Here is a 22,219-nt window from a genome sequence, read left to right on the forward strand (position 1 = left end):
AACAACAGTAACATTCATTTAAAATAATTATTAAAATAGTATGCAGCCAATAACACCAGCGAGGTCAACAGTACTATTACGCCAAAACCAACTGAATCAGAGTATGGTCACAAGTTGACTGAATTTTTTCTTCTAATCATCCTCTTCTCTCTATACCAGTGAACAGAAATAAGTTTTTAATTGTTTTTTTGAAGGAGAAGAGGGAGGGGGCTCTTTTTATTTCTTTAGGAAGTTCCAGAGGTGGGGGGGCGATCACGGAGAAGGCCCTCTCTCTTGCTCCCACCAGCTGTACTTGAGACGTGGGTGTAACCAAGAGAAGGGCCTCCTCTGAGATGGTGTATATGAGTGATTTGACAGATAGCCTGGACCTGAGCCACTTAGGGCATTAAAGGTAATGACCAGCACTTTTTTTTCTATCCCAGAAGCAGATCGGCAGCCAGTGGAGCTGCTGCAACATGGGAGTGGTTCTCTCCTGGTGCATTGCTCCTGCTAGTAACCTGGCTGCCTATCTCTGTGCTATTTGAAGCTCCCGATTTTTCTTCAAAGACATCCCCAAGTAAAGAGCATTGAAGTAGTCCAAATGGCATGTGACTAAGGCGTGGATTACCATGGTCAAGTCTAGTGTATCAATTGTAGCTGGCTCACAAGTTGCTAGCTGGCATACCTGAGGTTCCAGGGTCAACAATGAATTCAGAATGACCCCCAAACTGCAAGCCTGTGAGTTTAGGAGAAATGTAATCCATCTAACACAGGCTGGAATGTTATACCCTGTGTTCTGGCTTACGACTGACCAGGAGTACCTCTGTCTTGTCTGGATTGAATCTCAAATCTGTTAGCCCTCATCCAGTCCATTACTGACGACAATCACCGGTTTAGGACAAGGACGGCATCCTTGGCATTAGGTGGAAAGGAATAATGGAGTTGGGTGCCATTGGCACAAATTTGACACTGAGCTCCAAAACTCCGGATGATTTCTCCCAGTAGTTTCATGTAAATGTTAAACAGCATGGGGGACAGAATTGAACCCTGAGGGATATTTCTGCATATCCTTGTAACCATGGCTTCCTACAGTTCTGCTGCTCTGTAATTTTTAAAATTATGTTTAAGCTTTTTCACAGTTGCAGCAGTGGTCAATTTTTTAAAAGTCAAACAAACAAATAAAATCACCAAATTATGATAATGTGGGCACAGAGTTTCCAGCAATAAAAGAATGGATAGTAAAAGTTTATAGAACAGAAGAAATAGATAAATTGGCCACGATCAACAAAGACAAACACAAAAGAACTTTATCAAAGTCTGGGGATCATTTCTAAAGAAAGAAAAGCATTTGCAGGAGGCTTTGCAATTTAATCTTTATTTGCCAGAGAGGTTTTTTTTTTGGCATGGAACTTTTTAGTAATACTATTATGCTAGAAGGAAGAATGGAAAAATGTTTCATTATGAAGGATAAAATCATATACATTTGTCTTAAAGGACAGGAAGTCAACACAATGGGATAGGTGGAGTGAAAAAATAGTGTAATTAGCAACTAACTGTACAAATGCTAGGGCACAGTGTTCAAGAATGTATATTTTTATGCATATGGTTAGGAGTTCATTTTGTTGTTACTATTTCTATTAAATATTTAAATTTAAAACAAAAAAGGATTAGTACTTTAAAAACACCAATTTACTATAAAAAAAACCAGCTCTGGAAAATGCAAGAGAGTGGAGAGTGGGACAGAAAGAGAATCCTATCCCTTGATGTCACGTCAATGGCAGCATGCTGGCATAGAGGTAGAGATGTCCTATTGCACAAGGTAGGTGATGGGATTGGCAGCTATTGATGGCTTTTTCTAGTCAATAGTGGGGAATAGGTTTATCACAGGGAAGAGGCAGACCAACAATGGGGTGTACATGGGATTGTGTGTGAGTCCCATATTCAAGGTCCTGCTTCAATGCTGGTTTGCCTGCCATGTGCAATAAAATCAACAAATGCACATAATCAATGGAAACAATTTGCACACAGAGGTGTATATGAGGAAAACTACATACACATTTCCACATGGGAAGTAAAAATGGTGTCACAAATCAATATTGAACTGGGATGAGAATGCCACTGGGATTTGGAGAAAATCAATGAAAACAAGAGTCATATATTTTCACATATTTGATTCTGTAGCTGGAAGCATTGTCACTCATCATTCCCCTTGATTAGGAAATGTCTAATCTATTCTTACTCATCCACCCAAAAGCAAACTAGACTATGAATCAGAATTAAAGCAGTCAATTAAAAAAAATCATAGATTCCCAAAGTAGGCATATAATTTGGATGTAAGGCTGTCAAGACTTTCACAAACAATAGACTTTTGAGTGAATGTTGGAAAAATACTCCTGAAATATCAAGCACAGCACAAGGAGTAGATAACAATTGCTGTCAGTCTTGGGAAATCTGTTATAAAGTTGGTAAAAATCAAGACTGATGAAATATGATTCTGATTTTGAAATGGGGATTGTATAGAAGTCAAATAAGTTGAACATGGTGCTTTGTCTTGAAAGTGAAAAACAGCTCCAAAAGACCTGCTTTGCAATTCATATTAGAGATGTATATCCTTGCTTATTTTGTCCTTGCGCACAAGAATTATACATTTAAAACTCAACTTTAATTATAAGATGAGGCTAGGTTGTTGCTTTTTTGGTGGTTTTTCTGATTGTTCGTCTTTGGTCTAGGGCAGCACAGGAAATGGTTTGAACCAGATCCCTGAACATTGTATTCACAAAATTGTATGTTTTAGGCAAAAAACCAAGTTTTCTGCACAGTGGCTTGCTTTGCTTCATCATCCAAGCTTTTTGCCTCTGATCAAACACTTTTACATGCTACATTTCCCAAAAAGTTCCCAAATACAGTAGATCTTGCAAAAGCTGACCATTATTAAACTAGGTATCTCACTATGCTAAGGCAACCTTTCTTATCAAAGATGAGGAAAAATGCTAGTATTCTTTACTTCTGTAGTTCATATCCATGCCCCCAAATTCAGCAAACCTGACTAGAACTGGGTGCTGTGGGGGTCTTTTTAGTAAACTATATGTATAGAGTGATTGCCAGATGTGTAACCAGATATACATCTTATCTCAATACGCACTTAAATATGAAGATATAATGTCCAATCAGTCCAATGTCCAAGATATCTTATTATGTATGTATTTGCAAATACTCATATTCCAATATTGAGCAAAGGAACCCTTGACATCCAAAACACTTTTGGTCCCAAACAGTTTGAGATGACATTCTGGAATGATCTACTGGTAGAGCTCTGGCAGCTGGATCAGCTGTCAGAATATAAAAACCATCTAAAGACACATCTCTTCCAGCAGGCCTACCCAGACACTTTTTAACTATGAATCTTAAACTCATGTCCTTTGTTTGATGTCTGTTTGTGTATTTTAATATGTATTTCATAGATGGAGATGTTATAGAAATATGTATAATTGTTGAATGTTTGCAATGTTCATGTTTTTAAATTGTATTGTAACCTGCCTCGAGCCACAAGGAGAGCCGGGTAAGAAATAAAATAATAATAATAATAATAATAATAATAATAATAATAATAATAATAATAATAATGGATACTCATCCTGTAATGTTATTGCAAGAGGAAAAGGATGGTACTTGCAAGTCCAAGGGAGTTTTTCAGTTTGTAATAGAAAATTGTGCTGGGAAGGGGAGGTTGTTCAGTTGAATGAGGGGCTTGGAAACGAGCCTGGTTGATTCAGGGCAAACTAGCAAAAGGCAAGTTTTCTTTTTTAAAAGATAGGAGGGAAATGCAGGAATAATAAAAGAGAACAAAACTATCTCACATCCCTTCAGTCAAATGGAAACACAGCTTAATGAGTAGCTTGTCTCCAAATGTACAATTGCTCCTGGGGCCATGAAATGGCATTCTCTTTGTAGTATCAAAAGAAAAAGACACCATAAAAGGTGGGAGGTAATATATTCCAATAAGATTGTCTTGAGCAGCGATGGCGATGTTTACACAGTGGGAGAAAGCTTTATCCTCCTCCTAGACCTCTCTGGGATTGAGAGAAGGGGGAAATCCTATTTTAGGGAGTCCTCACCAGTAAAGGCAGTTTTTTTTTAAAATGTCAGGAGTGACTTGAGAAATTGCAAGTCACTTCTGGTTTGAGAGAATTGGTCATCTGCAAGGACGTTGCCCAGGGGATGCCTGGAGATTTTTTGATGTTTTTACCATCCTTGTGGGAGGCTTCTCTCATGTCCCCGCATGGAGCTGGAGCTGATAGAGGGAGCTCATCCGTACTTTCCCTAGTTGGATTTTAACTGGCAATCTTCAGGTCAGCAACTCAACCTTCAAGTCATCAGTCCTGCCAGCACAAGGGTTTAACCCACTGCACCACCGGGGGCTCCCAGTAAGGATAGTGACCAGTTACATAGATGGTTGAGTTATGTTATCCTTACTCTACTTTGTATATCTTTTCTTTGTGTCCTGGATGCTTGTTTTAACTGCTGTATCTCAGACTGGGAAAAAAGATGGGATGATGATGAGGACGGTAGTTATATCTCTTGCTGCCAATGGTCAGCAAATGCAAGACAGGCACCTACTCTCTCTCCATACAACCACTCGGCTAATCCCACCTAAAGTGAATGGGAGGAGGAAACAAAAAGGGGACAAAGGCTGAAACCACTCTCTCCACTACTCCGAGGTTAACACACATCCATATCAGTACAAGCAAAAACTGTAAGAAGCAAGAAAAGCAAATAAATAAATAGTTAAATAGCCATTTACATGGACAGAAGAAATCAGCTGTATCATGAAAGAAATGGCATGAGCAGGGTAGTTGTGATGTGCCTTGCAAATGAGCCAGGAAAAATAACAGGGATATTGGGTGGGAGGAACACCTTGTATCATGCCTTGAGTGAATCATCTCATAGTCAGCAATGTGGTGCTGAAGTTTCTGTGTGAGGCCATTATCTAGATCAGTGTAGACCTGTGGGACCATACGTGGTTTGCCAAGGGCCCTCGGTCCCCCTGGACCTCCTAACTCTGCTGAGCACTGAAACATATTTAAGCTATAAATCTATCCCTGCTTTTTATTTCCTGAGGTGAACTTCAAAGTCACCAGAACAATCCTTGGAAAAAACAACATGGCTCCCCAAATTTTATCATCTGTTCTAAGCCACTGAGATGACCACCATCAACAGCATATGATGCACTCCGCTGTCTGGCTAACTCTGCAGCTAATGAAATGACTACATGAAAAAATAGAGCTCCCTTGGATTCAATAATACTTTGAAAAGCTACAACAACCAGCCTAGCCAATTGGTTTGTATTCATTAGGCTTTTACACTCTGCTGTCATTATAATGTGCAGTAAGATGCTGAAATAGATGCACACAGGATGGTAAATAGATTATGACAGAGGTCTGGCACCTGCATCTTTGCAAAGAATAATAACTATTGCTGCTGCTACTGCTGCTCATTGATGTTTTTAAGTACCTAGAGTGGTTACGTTCATTAGTCAGAGTGACAGCACATAACTGTAAAACAATTTACTATAATTAAAAAAGTACAAGTAAGCTACGATTTAACAAGAATGGAACAACAGCAATAGCAAACCAGATGTGTTGCATCTGTCTATTTTATGTGTGAACTGTGACCATGCTGAAAATAGCTCACTCTTCAGAAGGTCACAGCCAGTTCATGAGATTTCCCTCCTACTGCTTAAAGAGACCTGCTTTTTCATTACTTACATTTGTATGTGCATGTGTGTGCATGTATATGAGACAGATAAAAACTTGTTCAATCACCTTGTCTGTAAGTGAGCAGATGATTACATACACTGTGACAAGAGTTTGCAACGGGATGGAATAACAACACTGGGATGTTTTCAAACTTTCTATTTCTCTGTTAACATAACAGAGGAAAACACTTGTAGGGGAGCACTGGACGGATGGATTCTCAATCCTCCTTGTGCCCTTGGTGATTTTCCTCGTCCAAGCTATTTTGTCTTCAGCTAAGCTTATATTTAATTTTGGGCTCTGGTTGAGAGAAAATATTGGGTGGGCAGCTGGTGTAGAAACAGCAAGCCAAAAATATAAAAGTACTTCCAGTTCTTATAGTATCTCCATGAAGCCAAGAGATTTTGGACTGGCTTAAAGTCACACACACTGAATTGAGTGAGGATTTAAATCTTGGTATATTTCTCACTGTCTCGACTGACACTCCAGCTAACATGTTAAACAGAGAGTCCTAATGATTCTATTGGACTTTCTTATCACCCTGCATGAGTTTAAGTGAGTATATGTATTATTGAATGTAGGAAACTTGTGGTCCTTTAGAAATTATTGAACAGAAGTCTTTTAATGCCTTGACATTACCTAGAGTGATTGGGTCTGATGGTAAATGGAGAAGAACAATACAGAGAACTATATTCAGGACCAGCCTACTTATTAGATCACATCTCCTCCTATGAACCCATGAGTCCTGACGTCATCAGGAGAGGCACTACTCTCAGTCCCACCATCGTCTCAACCGCAGCTGGTGGGAATGAGAGAGAGGGCCTTTTTGGTGGTGGCACTGTGACTCTGGAACTCTCTCCTGAAAGAGGTTAGAATGGCCCTCTCACTGCTGTCATTTGGAAGCAGGCCTTCCCTGAAGAAGACCAGTAAATTGACAGTCATTGTGATGTGCAATATGTGAACGATATAGCAATTGTTTGTTTCACGGCATAAAGGAATAGGACATTACATGGGTTTTAACCGGTATGTTTTTTACTTTATGTTGCTATGCTAGTTTTATGCTAGTTGTCATGGGTAACCAGAGTTCATAATGTTTTAATGTCTAAAATTGTTAATTTCTCATTCGTTTGGGTTCACGTTCATATTTTTTGTTTGTAAATGCTGTATGCCTCTTTGAGTCCCATCATGGGAGAAAAGTGGGATAGAAACAAAAATAGAGTTCCTCAGCCCAGCTGCTGCTCATCTACATCTTCTTTTGTCCCAGTGCTGGAAAACTTTCTTGCAGGGATGCTGCAATTATCAGCTTTTTCCTAAAGTTAAACTTTAACAGACTTTCAAGGATCTCCAGGATTCCCTGGTATTTCATTTGCAAGCTGTTTGATTTTAAAGATTGATTACTTCATTAGTGGTTGACACTTGTTTCCTAATGTTGATATATGTTTTCTGGCACTAGATGGGGATAGACAGCCATGTTGAATAACTACTTTCCAGAGTCAAGTACCATAAGATAACACATCATCTGGTTAACAGACAGTGAAAGAAATCATTTGAATGAAGTATCATCTCTGGTATCTACTTTAGTGAATGATATGATGGCAGCTGATATCATGCTTGCCATGCTAGATCTATATCTTTGGACAGGGGTCAGGTTGGATCATACAAATGTCTATATGTCTTCATGAACTCAAGAAGAAATGCTAAAATGTAAGGAGTCCAAAAAAACAAAGCAGACTCTTTCAGTTTTGTTCTCTCAAGTAAACAACATCAATTTACAATCTGGAAACAAAGATATCAATGAACACAAGATGCTGAAATGTCTTTGGAAGGGGAGTCTTAAGTAATAAGTAATTTTGAGTCAGCCTTTCTATCACGGCACACCTTTGTATGATTGTTGACCAGAAATAGTAAGCTGCGTTTCACCTTGTCTTATCCTTGAGTCTCTCATATCTTCTGGCTACATAGTCAGGTTACGTACTTCTATGAAGAGGCTCATCTGAGTCGAAAGGAACATCAACAATATTTCAGTTGGCCTCTATGTCTGCACATTTGTGCCTGTGTACTGCATGGAGACAGCTCCAAGATCTTATCTGTAGCCCATTCTCATATGCTTTCTGTTGGCGTTAACGGGAACATCAAGTGATGACATGAATGAGCTAGTATGCATCATAGATTGACATTTTATAGCAGAGGTGGAAATGTATGGTCTGGTTAGCCCCTGAGCCCAATTTTCCTACCTCTTGAAGCCCCCTGACATTCCCACAGATGTGTCAGCTTTTTCCCAATTTTTTTTCCAGTCAATTTGAACTAGAAATTTGCTTCATACATATCCAAAACTATCATAAACATGATGTTTTGCTTTCTCCTTCCCCCAGTCCCCACAAAATTTTTGCAGTTTAATAAACCTTCATCATGTTTAATGATAGCCTGTATGGCTCCTTTCACATCTTACAATAAATATGCAGAGAGGTAAAATTACAAAGGAGCAAGACCAGATGATAGCAAGGGAAAAAGTGGGGTCTAGCAGGGTGAGAAAATTTCAGTATGAATGTAGCTTGAAGGAGCCTTTGGTGGCTCAGTGTGTTAAAGTGCTGAGCTGCTGAACTTGCAGACTGAAAGGTTCCAGGTTCAAACCCGGGGAGCAGAGTGAGCGCCCGCTGTTAGCTCCAGCTTCTGCCAACCTAGCAGTTCGAAAACATGCAAATGTGAGTAGATCAATAGGTACCGCTCCGGCGGGAAGGTAATGGCTCTCCATGCAGTCATGCCGGCCACATGACCTTGGAGGTGTCTACAGACAACGCCGGCTCTTCGGCTTAGAAATGGAGATGAGCACCAACCCCCAGAGTCAGACACGACTGGACTTAACATCAGAGGAAACCTTTACCTTATGTGGCTTAGTTCCAAGGAGCAATTTGGACCTCAGGACAAAAACTCTTTAGTACCTTTTGTCTCTGTGAAACATTTAGGGCAGCCCACCCTAGATCTGCTAAGATTTATTTTTAACTCATTTGTATAATATGTCAGGCACTATAAGAACACTTTGAGCCAATGATGATATAAGTGGCTTGATCGTTTGACTAGGATTTCACAAAAACCAAGGTTTACACCCTTATACGGCCATGCTTGGAGCCCCCGGTGACGCAGTGGGTTAAATCTCTGAGCTGCTGAACTTGCTGACTGAAAAGTTGACAGTTTTAATCCGGGGAGCAGAGTGAGCTCCTGCTATTAGCTCCAGCTTCTGCCAATCTAGCAGTTCAGAAACATGCAAATGTGAGTAGATCATTAGGTACCGCTTCTGCAGGAAGGTAACAGCACTCCATGCAGTCATGCCGGCCACATGACTTAGGAGGTGTCTACAGAAAACGCTGGATCTTTGGCTTAGAAATGGAGATGAGTACCAATTCCCAGAGTCGGACACAACTAGACTTAATGTCAGGGGAAAACCTTTACATTTACGGCCATGGAAACCCAGTAGCCTTGGGCAAATTATTTACTCTTAACCTCTGGGGAAGGCAATGACAACACCCTCTGGACAAATATTACCAAGAAATCAACATGTTAAGGTTGCCTTAGGGTCACTATAAGTTGGAAATGACTTGAAAATACACAACAACAGCAGCAACAAATAAAGGAGCTATATTTGCCCTGAGGAATATAGTAAAGAGAAATGTTTAATCTTTGTTATTTACTGTATAAAACCACCCAGCTGGTTTCCATGGCCAAGTGGTGATCAAACCCTGGTCTCCCCTGGGAAATAAACCTAAGCATTAGAGGAGATGTTTGCAAAAATCTGTTCTTCGCAGTCTCACAAACCTACATTAGTTTTCTATAAAGGAAGGATATTAAACACAGCTCATAAATGGCATTTGTCCCCTGCAAAATTACAAAAAATTAATAGCGAATTATCTGATCGGCATTGGATTTTCTGGATAGTTAAGTAAAATAACAGGACAAATGGGAATTGCAAAAGAATTTTATTAGTTTTAAAAATATTTACTGGAGAAAGTGAGACATTGCGTTATAAAGAACTGCTGGCAATCCTTGTAGGAGCTGCAAGAGCTGAGATTGCCAGAACTTGGAAAAGTGCCCAAGGACTTTCATTCTGTAGATGTATTAATAGAATATGGACAGTAGCACTTGCAGAAAAACTGACCAGCTATTTTCATGCAATGAGAGGAGAACTGAAGGAGGACAACTTAGTAGCAGTTATAAAGGTATTAGAGAAATAGAAGCTGGAATCCTGTGTCAATGTATTACTTGTAGTTACTCACAGTTGTTACACACACCTGCAGTTCCCACCTTTCCTCATATAAGGAATCTGTGTGTGTGTTTTGGGGAGGGGGGTTGTGAAATGGGTCCTATTTCTCCTTGTTACAATGGATATAGCCCATGGAAGAAGGAAACAACAGTCAATTTCTTCCTGAGTGACAGGAGAACAGAATCTTTGCCAATTGTAGCAGCTGTTGCCCAGGAAATGGGGATTGCAATGGGATTCAGTACTTAGCACCATTACTATGTAAACACTATACAGGATTCCAGCAATTGTACCTCATCATAGACATTAGATATTACTGTATGAATGAATATATATGGGGATATATTATTTAGAAAGTACAACCACCTTCTTCTTGGATTCAGTGTCCACAATTTCATTTATCTACACTCCAAAAAATCCCCACCCTTCCAAGTGTTTATGGCTCATTCTAGGTATAACAGTGTGATTATGTTGTGTGTTTTTGGCCCAAGTAGTCAAAATATAGGGTTTATTATTATCCATGGTTTTAGGTATCCATGTAGGGTCTTGAGTCATATCCCCCATGAATATGAGGATTGTACTGTATATGATTTTGATAATGCATTCCTGTGTTTGACATATTATTATAATTAAATTGTTAAGTGGAGTAGGTTTAGAAGAAAGCTCACTGTAGATGTGAAGTGAGGTACCACTGGTAAGATTATCAACCTCATCATATTTGTTTAATTTAGCATCCTTGGATGTTTTCACCCTGTCTTGGGGACAGAGCCCCACACCGGCCATCACACAACATTGTATGACTTCCAGCTGAGGCCCCATGCCCAACTGGGCTGGAAGTGTCCTTGAACACTTGCCTCACAATACAAGAGGCTTCCAATGGAGCCAGCACAGATCCTCTGCAAAAGGGCAATGCTTCCCATGTGTGATGGGAGAAGCTTTGCCAAGAGGGGGCCGTGCACAGGGTGACGGATTTGTCTCTCTGCCCCTCTCACAGAATAATAGAATCATACAGCTGGAAGAGACCTCATGGGCCATCCAGTCCAACCCCCTGCCAAGAAGCAGGAAAATCACATTCAAAGCACCCCTGACAGATGGTCATCCAGCCTCTGCTTAAAAGCCTCCAAAGAAGGAGCCTCCACCACACCCCGGGGCAGAGAGTTCCACTGCTGAACAGCTCTAATAGTTAGGAAGTTCTTCCTAATGTTCAGATGGAATTCCCTTTCCTGTAATTTAAAGCCATTGTTCCATGTCTCCAGGGCAGCAGAAAACAATCTTGCTCCCTCCTCCCTATGACTTCCCCTCACATATTTATACATGGCTATCATGGCTCCTCTCAGCCTTCTCTTCTGCAGGCTAAACATCTTCAGCTCTTTAAGACACTCCTCATAGAGCTTGTTCTCCAGACCCTTGAGACACCTTCCAGCTTGTCAACATCTCCCGTCAATTGTGGTGCCCAGAATTGGATACAGTATTCCAGATGAGGTCTTACCAAGGCAGAATAGAAGGGTAGCATGACTTCCCTGGATCTATACACTATGTTCCTATCTATCTCTTTTCTCTGTGTTGCCAGGTGAAGCGGAGCACTTTGCCTGGCCTTTGTGATGAGGCCCTATGCCATCTAGCTCTTGTTCTCATCTGATTCAAGTGTGACAGGAGAAATGCTGAACTGGTGCTTGCTTACTGAAATCCAGTTGGCTATTCCCAGTTAGAGAAGGACCGCTGAGTCAATAGAATTCAATTAATGTTTTTTTATTTATTATTCAGCTGTTTAATCAATGGGTCTCCTTTCGCTGGGATTAGCTATTAGTTTTAATTCATTAATAGGTTGCTATAGGTGAATCACCTGTCCAGAGAGATACTAATTTCCTCTTCTGAAGTGACACATATTGCAGTCTACTAATACTCTCAAATCCAGTTTGTCTCTGGAGGCTTAAGTAGACATTATGGTAAGGAGTGTTTTTGCTCCAATTGGGTCCCTGTGTTTACACTGGACAGAGATAGTCTGGTTTCATACAAAGTTCCCTAGATAGCACCTTTGGATGAATATTTCTCCTTAGTTTATGCATACACTACACTAGTGTTTAAAGAACTTCACAAAGTTGCAGGATGTTTCTGAGATCAAACTTCAATCCAAGAGCTGGCATTTACCCTTGAAGCTTCTTGTGGTACATGGAGGCATGTTTGCTGTTATATCAAGCTGGTTGTGTACTGAAGACATCCAGCTGCCTCCACAATCTGAGGCGAGGCAGGTGTCAAATGATAGGAGAAGTACTTCTTTGCTCTTGCTTCAATATCAGGATTTCGGTCAGCAGAATAGTTGGGGACAGAAATCCTTATATTGAGGCTACAGCATTGCTACAACAGTATCCTTTTGGTTTCTTGGCACAAGCATGTGATTTCATATTATTATTTAGGTGCTGTTATTTTAATATGCTGCAGTTTGATATGACTTCAATGTGATGTTTGTATGCTATCGTGTTTTCAAACTCTCCTGGAAGCACTGCTGAAGGGCAGCATAAAACTATTTGAAATACATCAAATAAATTCCAGCCTAAAAGCAGCCTCTCTTCAAACTCATTTTACAATCTAGCCTTTTTACTAAATACAGACATACACACATTTCGCTGTATCCTTGTAGTTAGGCGATAAATTTAGTCTTTCAAGTTAAGATTGTATTAAAAGGAATCAGATCAGCCTGTGTGCTTGCCCCCTCAGGAATACTGATGAATTCTAGAGCTGTTACACAGACTGTAGGCAAAGACTTCTATCTTCCCAAAGCTGACCAAAACACAAAATGCATTATGCTGATTTGCACCATCTTACTTTCAGAAAAGGAGGTACACTATGGAGGTTAAAGAATCTGCGGTGACCAACTGGACTTTCTGTTATAAAGAAAGCGAAACACAACAATGGAAGAGACAGCTGAGATGTTGGGATGTAGCCGAGCAAGCTTCCTGCAGTGAGTATTCAGCTAAAGCCCTGGGGCACAACTCCCCTTTCTCTGTCAAACATACAGGGCCGGCCGGAGATAATTTAAAATATTAAGCGGGGGTGGAGAAAAGCGCCCCCCCCCCCCCGCCGGCGCTGCACAGGGGGTGGGGAAAAGCGCCCCCCCGCAGGGGCAGGGGAAGCCTGACGGTGCCCCCCGGGGACCTGCGCCCGAGGCGGCCGCCTCACGTGGCCTCTATGGTGGGGCCGGCCCTGCAAACATATGTTCAGCACTGTCAGCTCTGACTAAGTGATTCCTGGTTAGGGAAGAATGGAAGTGCATGAAAGCTTGTGTCTGGCTAGATTAAATGGGAGGAAATCTCTGAGCCCAGAGACAAATGTTTACCCTGCTGTTTTTGAGATGGCTCTTCAGATTGGTGCCACAATTGCCCATACAAAATAAGCACAGCTAATATAGATGATTTTTTAAAAAATCCCTAAAACAGGATAATGTGAATTGGTTTTTGGGACATACTGCTCCTCAATAGATTGGGCTACAGGTCTACGAAAGAGGGGTAACATTTTGGAGACGTCCATTGGCATCTAATGGAAACGTTCACTACAGGAACAGAAATCTATTTTTTTATTATCAGAAAGTGGTAATATTTGTTATCTGTGTGTGCAGAACAAAAATCTGAATTCCCAAGGTTTGATTCCGGATATTTTATTGTAGTACAATCAACTTTATCATCTTCGTAATTTCAATTTGTCTTCCTTAAGTTGCATTGGAATGAGATCTGAGAGAAAGGGGGTGGGTGTCATGTGGAATTTCATAATATTGGCCGTCTGGATTTAAAAGTGGCATAACCCCAATATTTATTGATTTATTTACTCTATTTATACCCTACTTTTCTCTACCCCACAGGGACTCAAGGCGGCTTACATAAAAGCAATTATTCAATACTTTAACACATATAAAACTTAAAAATTAAAATTAAATTAGATTAAAATCAGACATAGTAAACATTTACAAACATTACATTACATAAAAAGTCATGCCATCCATAGTCTTAGTCCAAGCCTTAACATAATCGTTCCATATATTTCAAAACTGTCATTGCACTGCCCTATTCTCTAAAAGCCTGATACCACAGCCAAGTTTTTACCTTTCTTCTAAAGGCTAAGAGGGAGGGTGCTGATCTAATGTCACTGGAGAGGGAGTTCCACCACTGAGAAGGCCCTGTTTCTTGTTCCCACCAGTCACGCCTACAAAGGAGGTGAGACCGAGAGCAGAGCAGGGCCTCCCTGAATGATCTTAATCTCTGAGATGGTTCATAGGGAGAGATACGTCCAATATCATATTTAGGGATAGGACACATTTGACATTAATGCTATTTAAACTGATATCTGGTATTAAAGGCACAAGCATTTAAGCTAACAGAGAGAAGTGTAATAATAATAAAACAACAATGGATTATTATTATTATTATTATTGTATGACACAGCAAACAAGATAGATATGCTGGATTTCATATCACAAAATCACAAGTCGAACACTTCCCAAGTGTCTAGGACTGTGTGATGTATTTTCGGATGATGCATGCAGATCCCAGTAGGGTGGCCTTTTGCAGTTGGCAGATCGTAATTTTGTCAATGTCTATTGTTTCCAAATGCCGGCTGAGATGTTTTGGCACGGCACCCAATGTGCCCATCACCACTGGGACCACCTGCACTGATTTCTGCCAGAGTCTTTGAAGTTCAATCTTGAGGTCCTGATAGCGGCTGAGTTTTTCCTGTTGTTTTTCGTCAATGCGACTGCCACCTGAGATGGCAACATCAATGATCCAAACCTTTTTCTTTTCCACAACTGTGATGTCTGGTGTGTTGTGTTCCAGAACTTTGTCAGTCTGGATTCAGAAGTCCCACAGTATCTTTGCGTGCTCATTTTCCAATACTTTTGCAGGTTTGTGATCCCACCAGTTCTTTGCTACTGGCAGGTGGTACTTGAGGCATAAGTTCCAATGAATCATTTGGACCACATAGTTGTGCCTCTCTTTGTAGTCTGTCTGTGCGATTTTCTTACAGCAGCTGAGGATATGATCAATGGTTTCGTCAGCTTCCTTGCACAGTCTGCATTTTGGGTCATCAGCTGATTTTTCAATCTTGGCCTTAATTGCATTTGTTCTGATGGATTGCTCCTGGGCTGCAAGGATCAGGCCTTCTGTCTCCTTCTTCAGGGTCCCATTCATGAGCCATAGCCAGGTCTTCTCCTTATCAGCTTTTCCTTCAATTTTGTCAAGGAACTTTCCATGCAATGTTTTGTTGTGCCAGCTGTCATCTCTAGCTTGTAGTGCGGTTTTCCCTTTACTGTTTTTTTTGTCTGCTGTGCTTTGACGAGTTTCTGATTTTTGACTTCAATCAAAGAGGGTTCTTCACTTTGCTTTACATATTCTGCCAGGGCATGTTCTTCTTCTTTGACTGCTTGTTTTACTTGTAAGAGTCCTCTGCCCCCTGATCTTCTAGGCAGATATAGCCGGTCAACATCACTGCGAGGGTGCAGCGAATGATGAATGGTCATGGGTTTTCTTGTTTTTCTGTCCAAATTGTCCAGTTCTGCCTGTGTCCAATTTATAATGCCAGCAGTATATCTTATGACAGGTATGGCCCAGGTGTTTATGGCCTTGATGGTGTTGCCTCCATTGAGCTTGCTTTTGAGAATTTTTCTGACCCTTTGTGTGTATTCTTTGCTGACCACAGTTTTCACGTGTTCATGCTTGATGTTGTCCAGCTGTAATATGCCCAGATATTTATAGGCCTCTGGCTGGTGACACTTTATTGTTGGCCATTAGGCATATTTATGCCCTCACTTTCAATGATTTTTCCCTTCTTCAATGCCATTGTTGAACATTTGTCCAAACCAAACTCCATGCTGATATCAGTGCTAAAAATTCAGACACTGTTAGTCAGAGACTGGATTTCAGTTTGCGTTTTCCCATATAGCTTCAGGTCATCCATGTACATCAGATGTGAAATTTTGTGAGATTTTTTAGATGTTTGATAGTCGAGGTTTGTTTTTTGTCAGATTGTTGACAGAGGGATCATGGCAATAATGAAAAGCAGAGGGGACAATGAGTCTCCCTGGAAAATTCCTCTTCTGATGTTGACAAGTCCATAGCTTTCATTTCCAACAAACAGTTCATTTAATAATTATTATTATTTAATAATAATAATAATAATAATAATAATAATAATAATAATAATAATTTCTTAACTGCCTTTCCCCATGGATCAAAATGTTGAACAACATTAAAATATGACATATACAAAAGTTAAAACATAATCTAGTGAAAACGTAGGTTTATAAGACAAGATAAATTTCTCTCTCTCTCTCTCTCTCTCTCTCTCTCTCTCTCTCCATACACACATGTGCATAGGCATACACAAGCACACACACATTACACATACTGTTCTGATATTATAGTAATGCAATACTGTTATTGATATTTTCCCCCACCGGATAATCACCTTGTCATGGTATGTGTTTTGTGTGCTACAGTGAATTTACAAGCTAAGCCATTGTGAGTCATGTACTCCCCGTACGGTCACCCAGGCTGCAAGATCACAGGGGAGGGACCAGACAAGAACGATCTGAAAAAATCTCACAATGTTCCCAGTGGAAGAACAGGCAGAGGATTACACAGTATATGTTATAATGACTGTGAAGGTGGATGAAGCGTGTAACTGATAAGAGTTGTGGTACCACAATTGTTGTGGTATCCATGCCATTGGATTAGAACCTTTTTCTGTGTACACTATGTGTTGGTCACTGTGCACTGATCTCTACACATAAAACAAACTCACACATAGGCATCTTCAAAGCCAACCAAAACCAACAAACGTCACATGGTGATCAGCAAGTGGCAACAGTGGGAGAAACTGCGAAATATGGAGGCCCCTAGCTCCCATTGCCAAGACTGTACTCTTGGAAGACATGGTACTCGACCATGAGTGATCACCTATGATGATGACTGATATTATTATATTGTTTAGCTTGGAAGTCAAATGGGATATTCTGAATGCAAATTTAACATGACAAATGATTGATTGAACAATAAAAATTACATATTTTAGTCTATACAGGCAGGGAAAAGGATGGTTGTGCTTCTAGAAGGACCTTATTTGCTATGAATTACAATTAGCAGCAGCCAAAATGATAATGAGCCTACTGAAATGCAAATGAGCCCATTATTATTGTCTGCCAGCTTTCAACCAAATTTAGAAACATAGAAAGAGAAGGGCATATCTTAAACTTTCAGGATGGATCGAGTTAATAATTATTTTCACTGATGCCTTTGTCTGTGAAAGGAGCTGGATGTCTGGCTAGTGGGCATCCTTGAAGTAAAATACATGGATTGCTGCTATACTTCATACATTAATGTTTCATCGGGATGAGTAATCTGGACTCTGCCTTCTGCCAAGAATACTAAAATGGTCATGTGTGGCTTATATTTCAGCAAACAAGAAAACATGATAAAAGACAAATAAATGTGCGGTAAACTCAAAGGGAGTAGAAAAAGAATAAAACCACATTACAGGTGGATTTACTCAATGAAGGAAGCCTTGGTCCTGAGCTTGCAAGACCCATGCCAGGCTGTTATTAATTAATAATAATAAAAAAATCCCACATTATCTGAGTGTGGACTCAGATAACCCAGTTCAAAGCTGATATTGAGGGATTTTCTGCCTTGATATTCTTGGATATAGTGCCCTTTATGATTCTATTCACAATTGGGTAATAAATGAATTCCCCTATCTCAGGGCTTTTTCAACTTGTGACCCCTTTCTGCCCAATATTTTTTTTATGTGACCCTGGGTATATAAGTATATAAAACAGATATTGGATGAATATCAGATGATTAAACCTGTGGATGTGAAGGACCAATTCTACCACAGCAAAAACAATTTGTGCATACCTAACTTCCAAAACCATAAAAATCAAAACCACATCAGATACCAAGTGGCCCTTGGTATCTGGTGTGGTTTGGTTCCAGGATCCACAATGTATACCAAAACCCATGGATTCTCAAATCCCATGATACACAAGGGTGTAGTAAAATGATGTCTCTTAAATAGAAGTCAAGGTTTGAGATAGATTAGATATTTAAGCTGGTTGGATTTGGGGGTGTAGAGCTATCCTATTGCAAGCCAAACTCTGCAGGAAGATTAAGGTGAAATCCTTAAAATAACCCACAGTCAGGACTCACTACCCTAGCTGACTCTACATTCCTAGGAACCATTGAAAACATACTTGATTGTGAAAACCACATCATTTTCTCAATATATACAGTCCTATTTTTAAAGCCATTGGTGTGAAGTGAGATAATTGTCATCATATTCCAAATTCAGTCCAAATCTCTGAGAAAGATATAGGAGCAGCTAATGGCAGAATTCATAGTTTACCTGAGAATCAGTTCACCTGCATGCATTAATGAGTCACTGATAATCAGAATTCTTACATTTCCTTCTACTATGTCAGACACAGTACTTTTCCAACCAAGTCCGTTCTTACTTTTCAGTTGTAAGAAACTACATATTATGAACTGAATTTGTAATTACCATGTCTAGAATATGAATGTGCCCAACTCTTAATGATTGAGTATACTGCAAATCAAGTTTTGCTGCTTACAGGGACTACACAAGAAGCAGTACAACAGAGGAAATTGACTGGGTGAGACCAGCATGAAGGCACTATTAACTCTATAAATCAGGAAATAACTCTTGGAGAAAATGACTAATAAATAAGCCAGTTCCAAACTGAGGTAGGGAAACGTCTGAGGAATCATGCTGAGCTGATTGGTGGCTTCCATGCAATTAAGGTGGTAGATCCCAGTCAGATTTTAATTTTAAAGCTTGGATTAAAATCCAGAATGAATTCACTACCCTAATGGAATGAAAACCACCAACCGCCAGTGATTGTAAATCAATATTTGCTCAAGTAATGTACATGCTTTCATGTATTCATGGATTAAGTCTGAAAATATAAATAATGGCTTCTTTCAGCATATGAATAACAGTGGGCATTTTTATTTACTATTATTTAACTCAGTGGTTCCCAACCTTTTTTTGACCAGGGCCCACTTGACCAGGGACCACTTTGACCAGGGACCACTTTGACCAGGGACCACTTTGACCAGGGATGACTCTCCAACGTTAGTACTAAAAGGGTTATGAATCAGTTTTTGGTCAACATTAGATTTGGTTTGGTTATTTGGGGTGCTGATTCAGAAAATTGCATTGGATAGACCACATCAGCTCTAGTTTCTGATACAGAACATATGCCATCCAGTAGTCATCATCTGCTCGTCCACAAACAAACAAATTTAATAACCTAGATCAGATGTGGTCTAGCCAATGCAATGGTCAGCTCTGTGGAAAGGAGCAGAAATAAAATTAATAAAGTTAACAAAGAGGAAGGAGGTTCACGGTTGAGAACCACTGATTTAACTGCTTGGCAAGAAATTTTATAGAGCAAAGTTGTAATACCATAAAAGTCAAATGGGGAGGGAGAAAAGGCGAGGATGCAATTACAAGTTAAGAGTTCAGTTTATATTTTAAATCATTGCCCACAGACATTTATTAGGAAATAGTAATAAAGAAGTAAATAGGTACAGTGTGGACAGTTCCATGTTTGGAGGAGGGAAATTCTGACTCCAAAGCAATGCCTCCAAAGCAAGTATGTCGTCTTAACATGTAGGCATAAAATAGTATTCAGTACAGTTGGCCCTTGTTACAGTATCTGCTAGGGTTTGGTTCTAGGATTCTCTCTTGGACCCCAAATCCATGGATGCTCAAGTCCCATTACATACAATAGTGTCCTTTATATAACATGACAATATCAAGATTTGCTCTTGAATTTTGTTTCTTTCTTGGGAACATTTTCAAGCTAGGGATGGTTGGGCTAACAAGCTGAGCTTAATTCAGACAAGACAGAGGTCCTCCTGGTCATTCGTGGGGCCAATCGGGTATAGGGTGGCTACCTGTGCTCAATGAGGTTACACTCCTCCTGAGGACACAGGTCTTGGAGTCCTCCTAGACTCAGCGTTGATGCTTAATACGCAGGTGTCGGCGGTGGCCGGGAAGGTCTTTGCACAGTTAAAACTTGTGAATCAGCTGTGACTGTGCCTCGAGAAATCTGACCTGGCCACGGTGGTCCACGCCTTGGTTACATCTAGACTGAATTACTGAAATGCACTCTACATGGGGCTGCCTATGAAAACGGCCCAGAAACTGCAATTGGTGCAAAGATCAGTGGCCAGGTTGTTAACAGGAGCGAGCTACAGGGAGCGCACAACATCTCTCCTGAAGTAGTTCCACTGACTGCCGATAATTTTCCGGTTCCAATTCAAAGTGCAGGTTATGACCTACAAAGTCCTCAATGGTTTGGGTCTTGCTTATCTTCACAACCGTATCTCCCCCTTCTCTCACTCCTGCCTCCATCACAAACACGATTGGTGGGGACGAGGGAGAGGGCCTTCTCGTGGTGGCCCCCAGCTCTGGAACTCTCTCCCCAGGGAGATCAGAGTAGCCTCCACCCTGTCCACATTCTACAAAGATTTGAAGACATTGTTGTTTCAACATGCTTTTGAAGAATAGATCAGTTTGTAATTTATTACTGCCCAGTCCTAATTGTATACTGCCCTGATCTCCAGCACTTTACTCCCGCCCATGATTCTACTGTCCTGCGTTTTTCACATGCCCTGCCCCTCTCTTGCAATTTTAATAGTCCCACTTTTTAGTCTTGATGCCTGCTGATGTATTTTATGATGTTTTATATTGTTGCTCAATTGTTTTAATTATATTGTTGTTGTGTTTTAATTTTTATCTGGTTTTGTCTTCTGGGCTTGGGCCCCATCTAAGCCGCCCCAAGTCCCTTCAGGGAGTTGGAGTCGGGTTATAATAAAATAATAATAATAATAATAATAATAATAATAATAATAATAATAATAATAAGAATAATAACCCTCCATGTAAGCAGAACCCATAGATATGGAGGGCTTGACTGTACTCTCTTATGCAAGCAGCCCAAAGTCAAGTCAATGTGAGGGCAGATCTTTATCACAGAATGGACATCAGAATATAAATATGCCACTGAACATTCACAATCTGTTCACCTTGGTCATAGGTCTATCTTCAAAGCCAATATCACTGTATATTTCTTCACCAACTGCATCCTAAACACTGCCCCCATCATTTTGGAAGTCAATTCCTTGGAGAAATTGTTTTAAGTGGTGTCATTTGACACAGACACCCACATGCAGCCTAATGCAGTTGCTCTCTTTGAACTCCTGCCTGTTCATACTTGAAATCTGGGATTCCTTATCAGCTTTCCCCTTTAACTGTTGTTTTGTTAGCACCTGACATTTGGCTTATTTATTTTTATGCTGTTTCATTTTTTGCAGTTCTCAGTAGCCCCTCAAGGTGTGATAGCCGTTCAATAGTTCTGCTTCCCAAATGACTGTTTTGTTGGCATTGGTGCATGCTGTCATACCTGTAAGATCTGTCATTGGGGAAATTGTGTGATGACAAACTCGGCTGGCAAACTGAAATTGAAGGATTTTGCAGCTGCCTTTGTCTAGCATTAGCTAGAAAAGTGTGCTAAGAAATCAAGCATGGTGAGAAACTCCTTTCTGTGAATATTTCAACTATTTATGCTTCACTCTTGGCATGTCGGAACATTACATTTTGGATATAATCCAACATTACATTTTGGATACACTAGAGTCTGACTTCTTTCCCTCTATTCTTTTCAGTCACCTGGCAGATTTTCAGAGACAGAATTTCTTGCACTGAAATGGATGTAGACCCTGGCAGGCAAGAAAAACCTGGCCACAACTAACAAGTTGCATTTTCCTTTTGTAAAAATGGTGTGACAAAATTACATGTCATAAATGAGGCAATGAGTTGCAAGGAAGTTGCTTCATTGGTATATCAAGCAACACTTCGAGTTAATTTAAATATATGTATATATTTGAAGCAGGGGTGGTTCCCCCAAATGACCTTCAAAGGATGCCTGGGACAATCTCACTATGCTTTTATCTGATGGGTGTTTTATACTTCATTCATGTCTAGGATGTTTATACTGCTTTATTATGTTGTTTTATTATTTTTAATGTGTTATATTTTAACTATTTAGATTGGGCTTGTCCCCATATAAGCCGCCCTGAGTCCCTTTAGAGAGATGGAGGCAGGATACAAAAATAAAGTTGTTGTTGTTGTTGTTGTTGTTGTTGTTGTTGTTGCTATTATT

General features: G+C 40.2%; 1 long non-coding RNA gene across 1 annotated transcript in view; it reads left to right on the forward strand.

Moving 5' to 3' along the window:
- Nucleotides 1-22,219, forward strand: part of LOC134299238 (uncharacterized) — a 55,167-nt gene that overhangs the window by 23,547 nt on the left and 9,401 nt on the right. The window contains exon 2 of the long non-coding RNA XR_010006421.1: nt 12,814-12,943. This is a non-coding gene — a long non-coding RNA (uncharacterized LOC134299238). The remainder of the gene's footprint in view (nt 1-12,813; nt 12,944-22,219) is intronic.

The sequence above is a fragment of the Anolis carolinensis genome, chromosome 5 (assembly GCF_035594765.1).
Source record: "Anolis carolinensis isolate JA03-04 chromosome 5, rAnoCar3.1.pri, whole genome shotgun sequence".
Taxonomy (NCBI): Eukaryota; Metazoa; Chordata; class Lepidosauria; order Squamata; family Dactyloidae; genus Anolis; species Anolis carolinensis.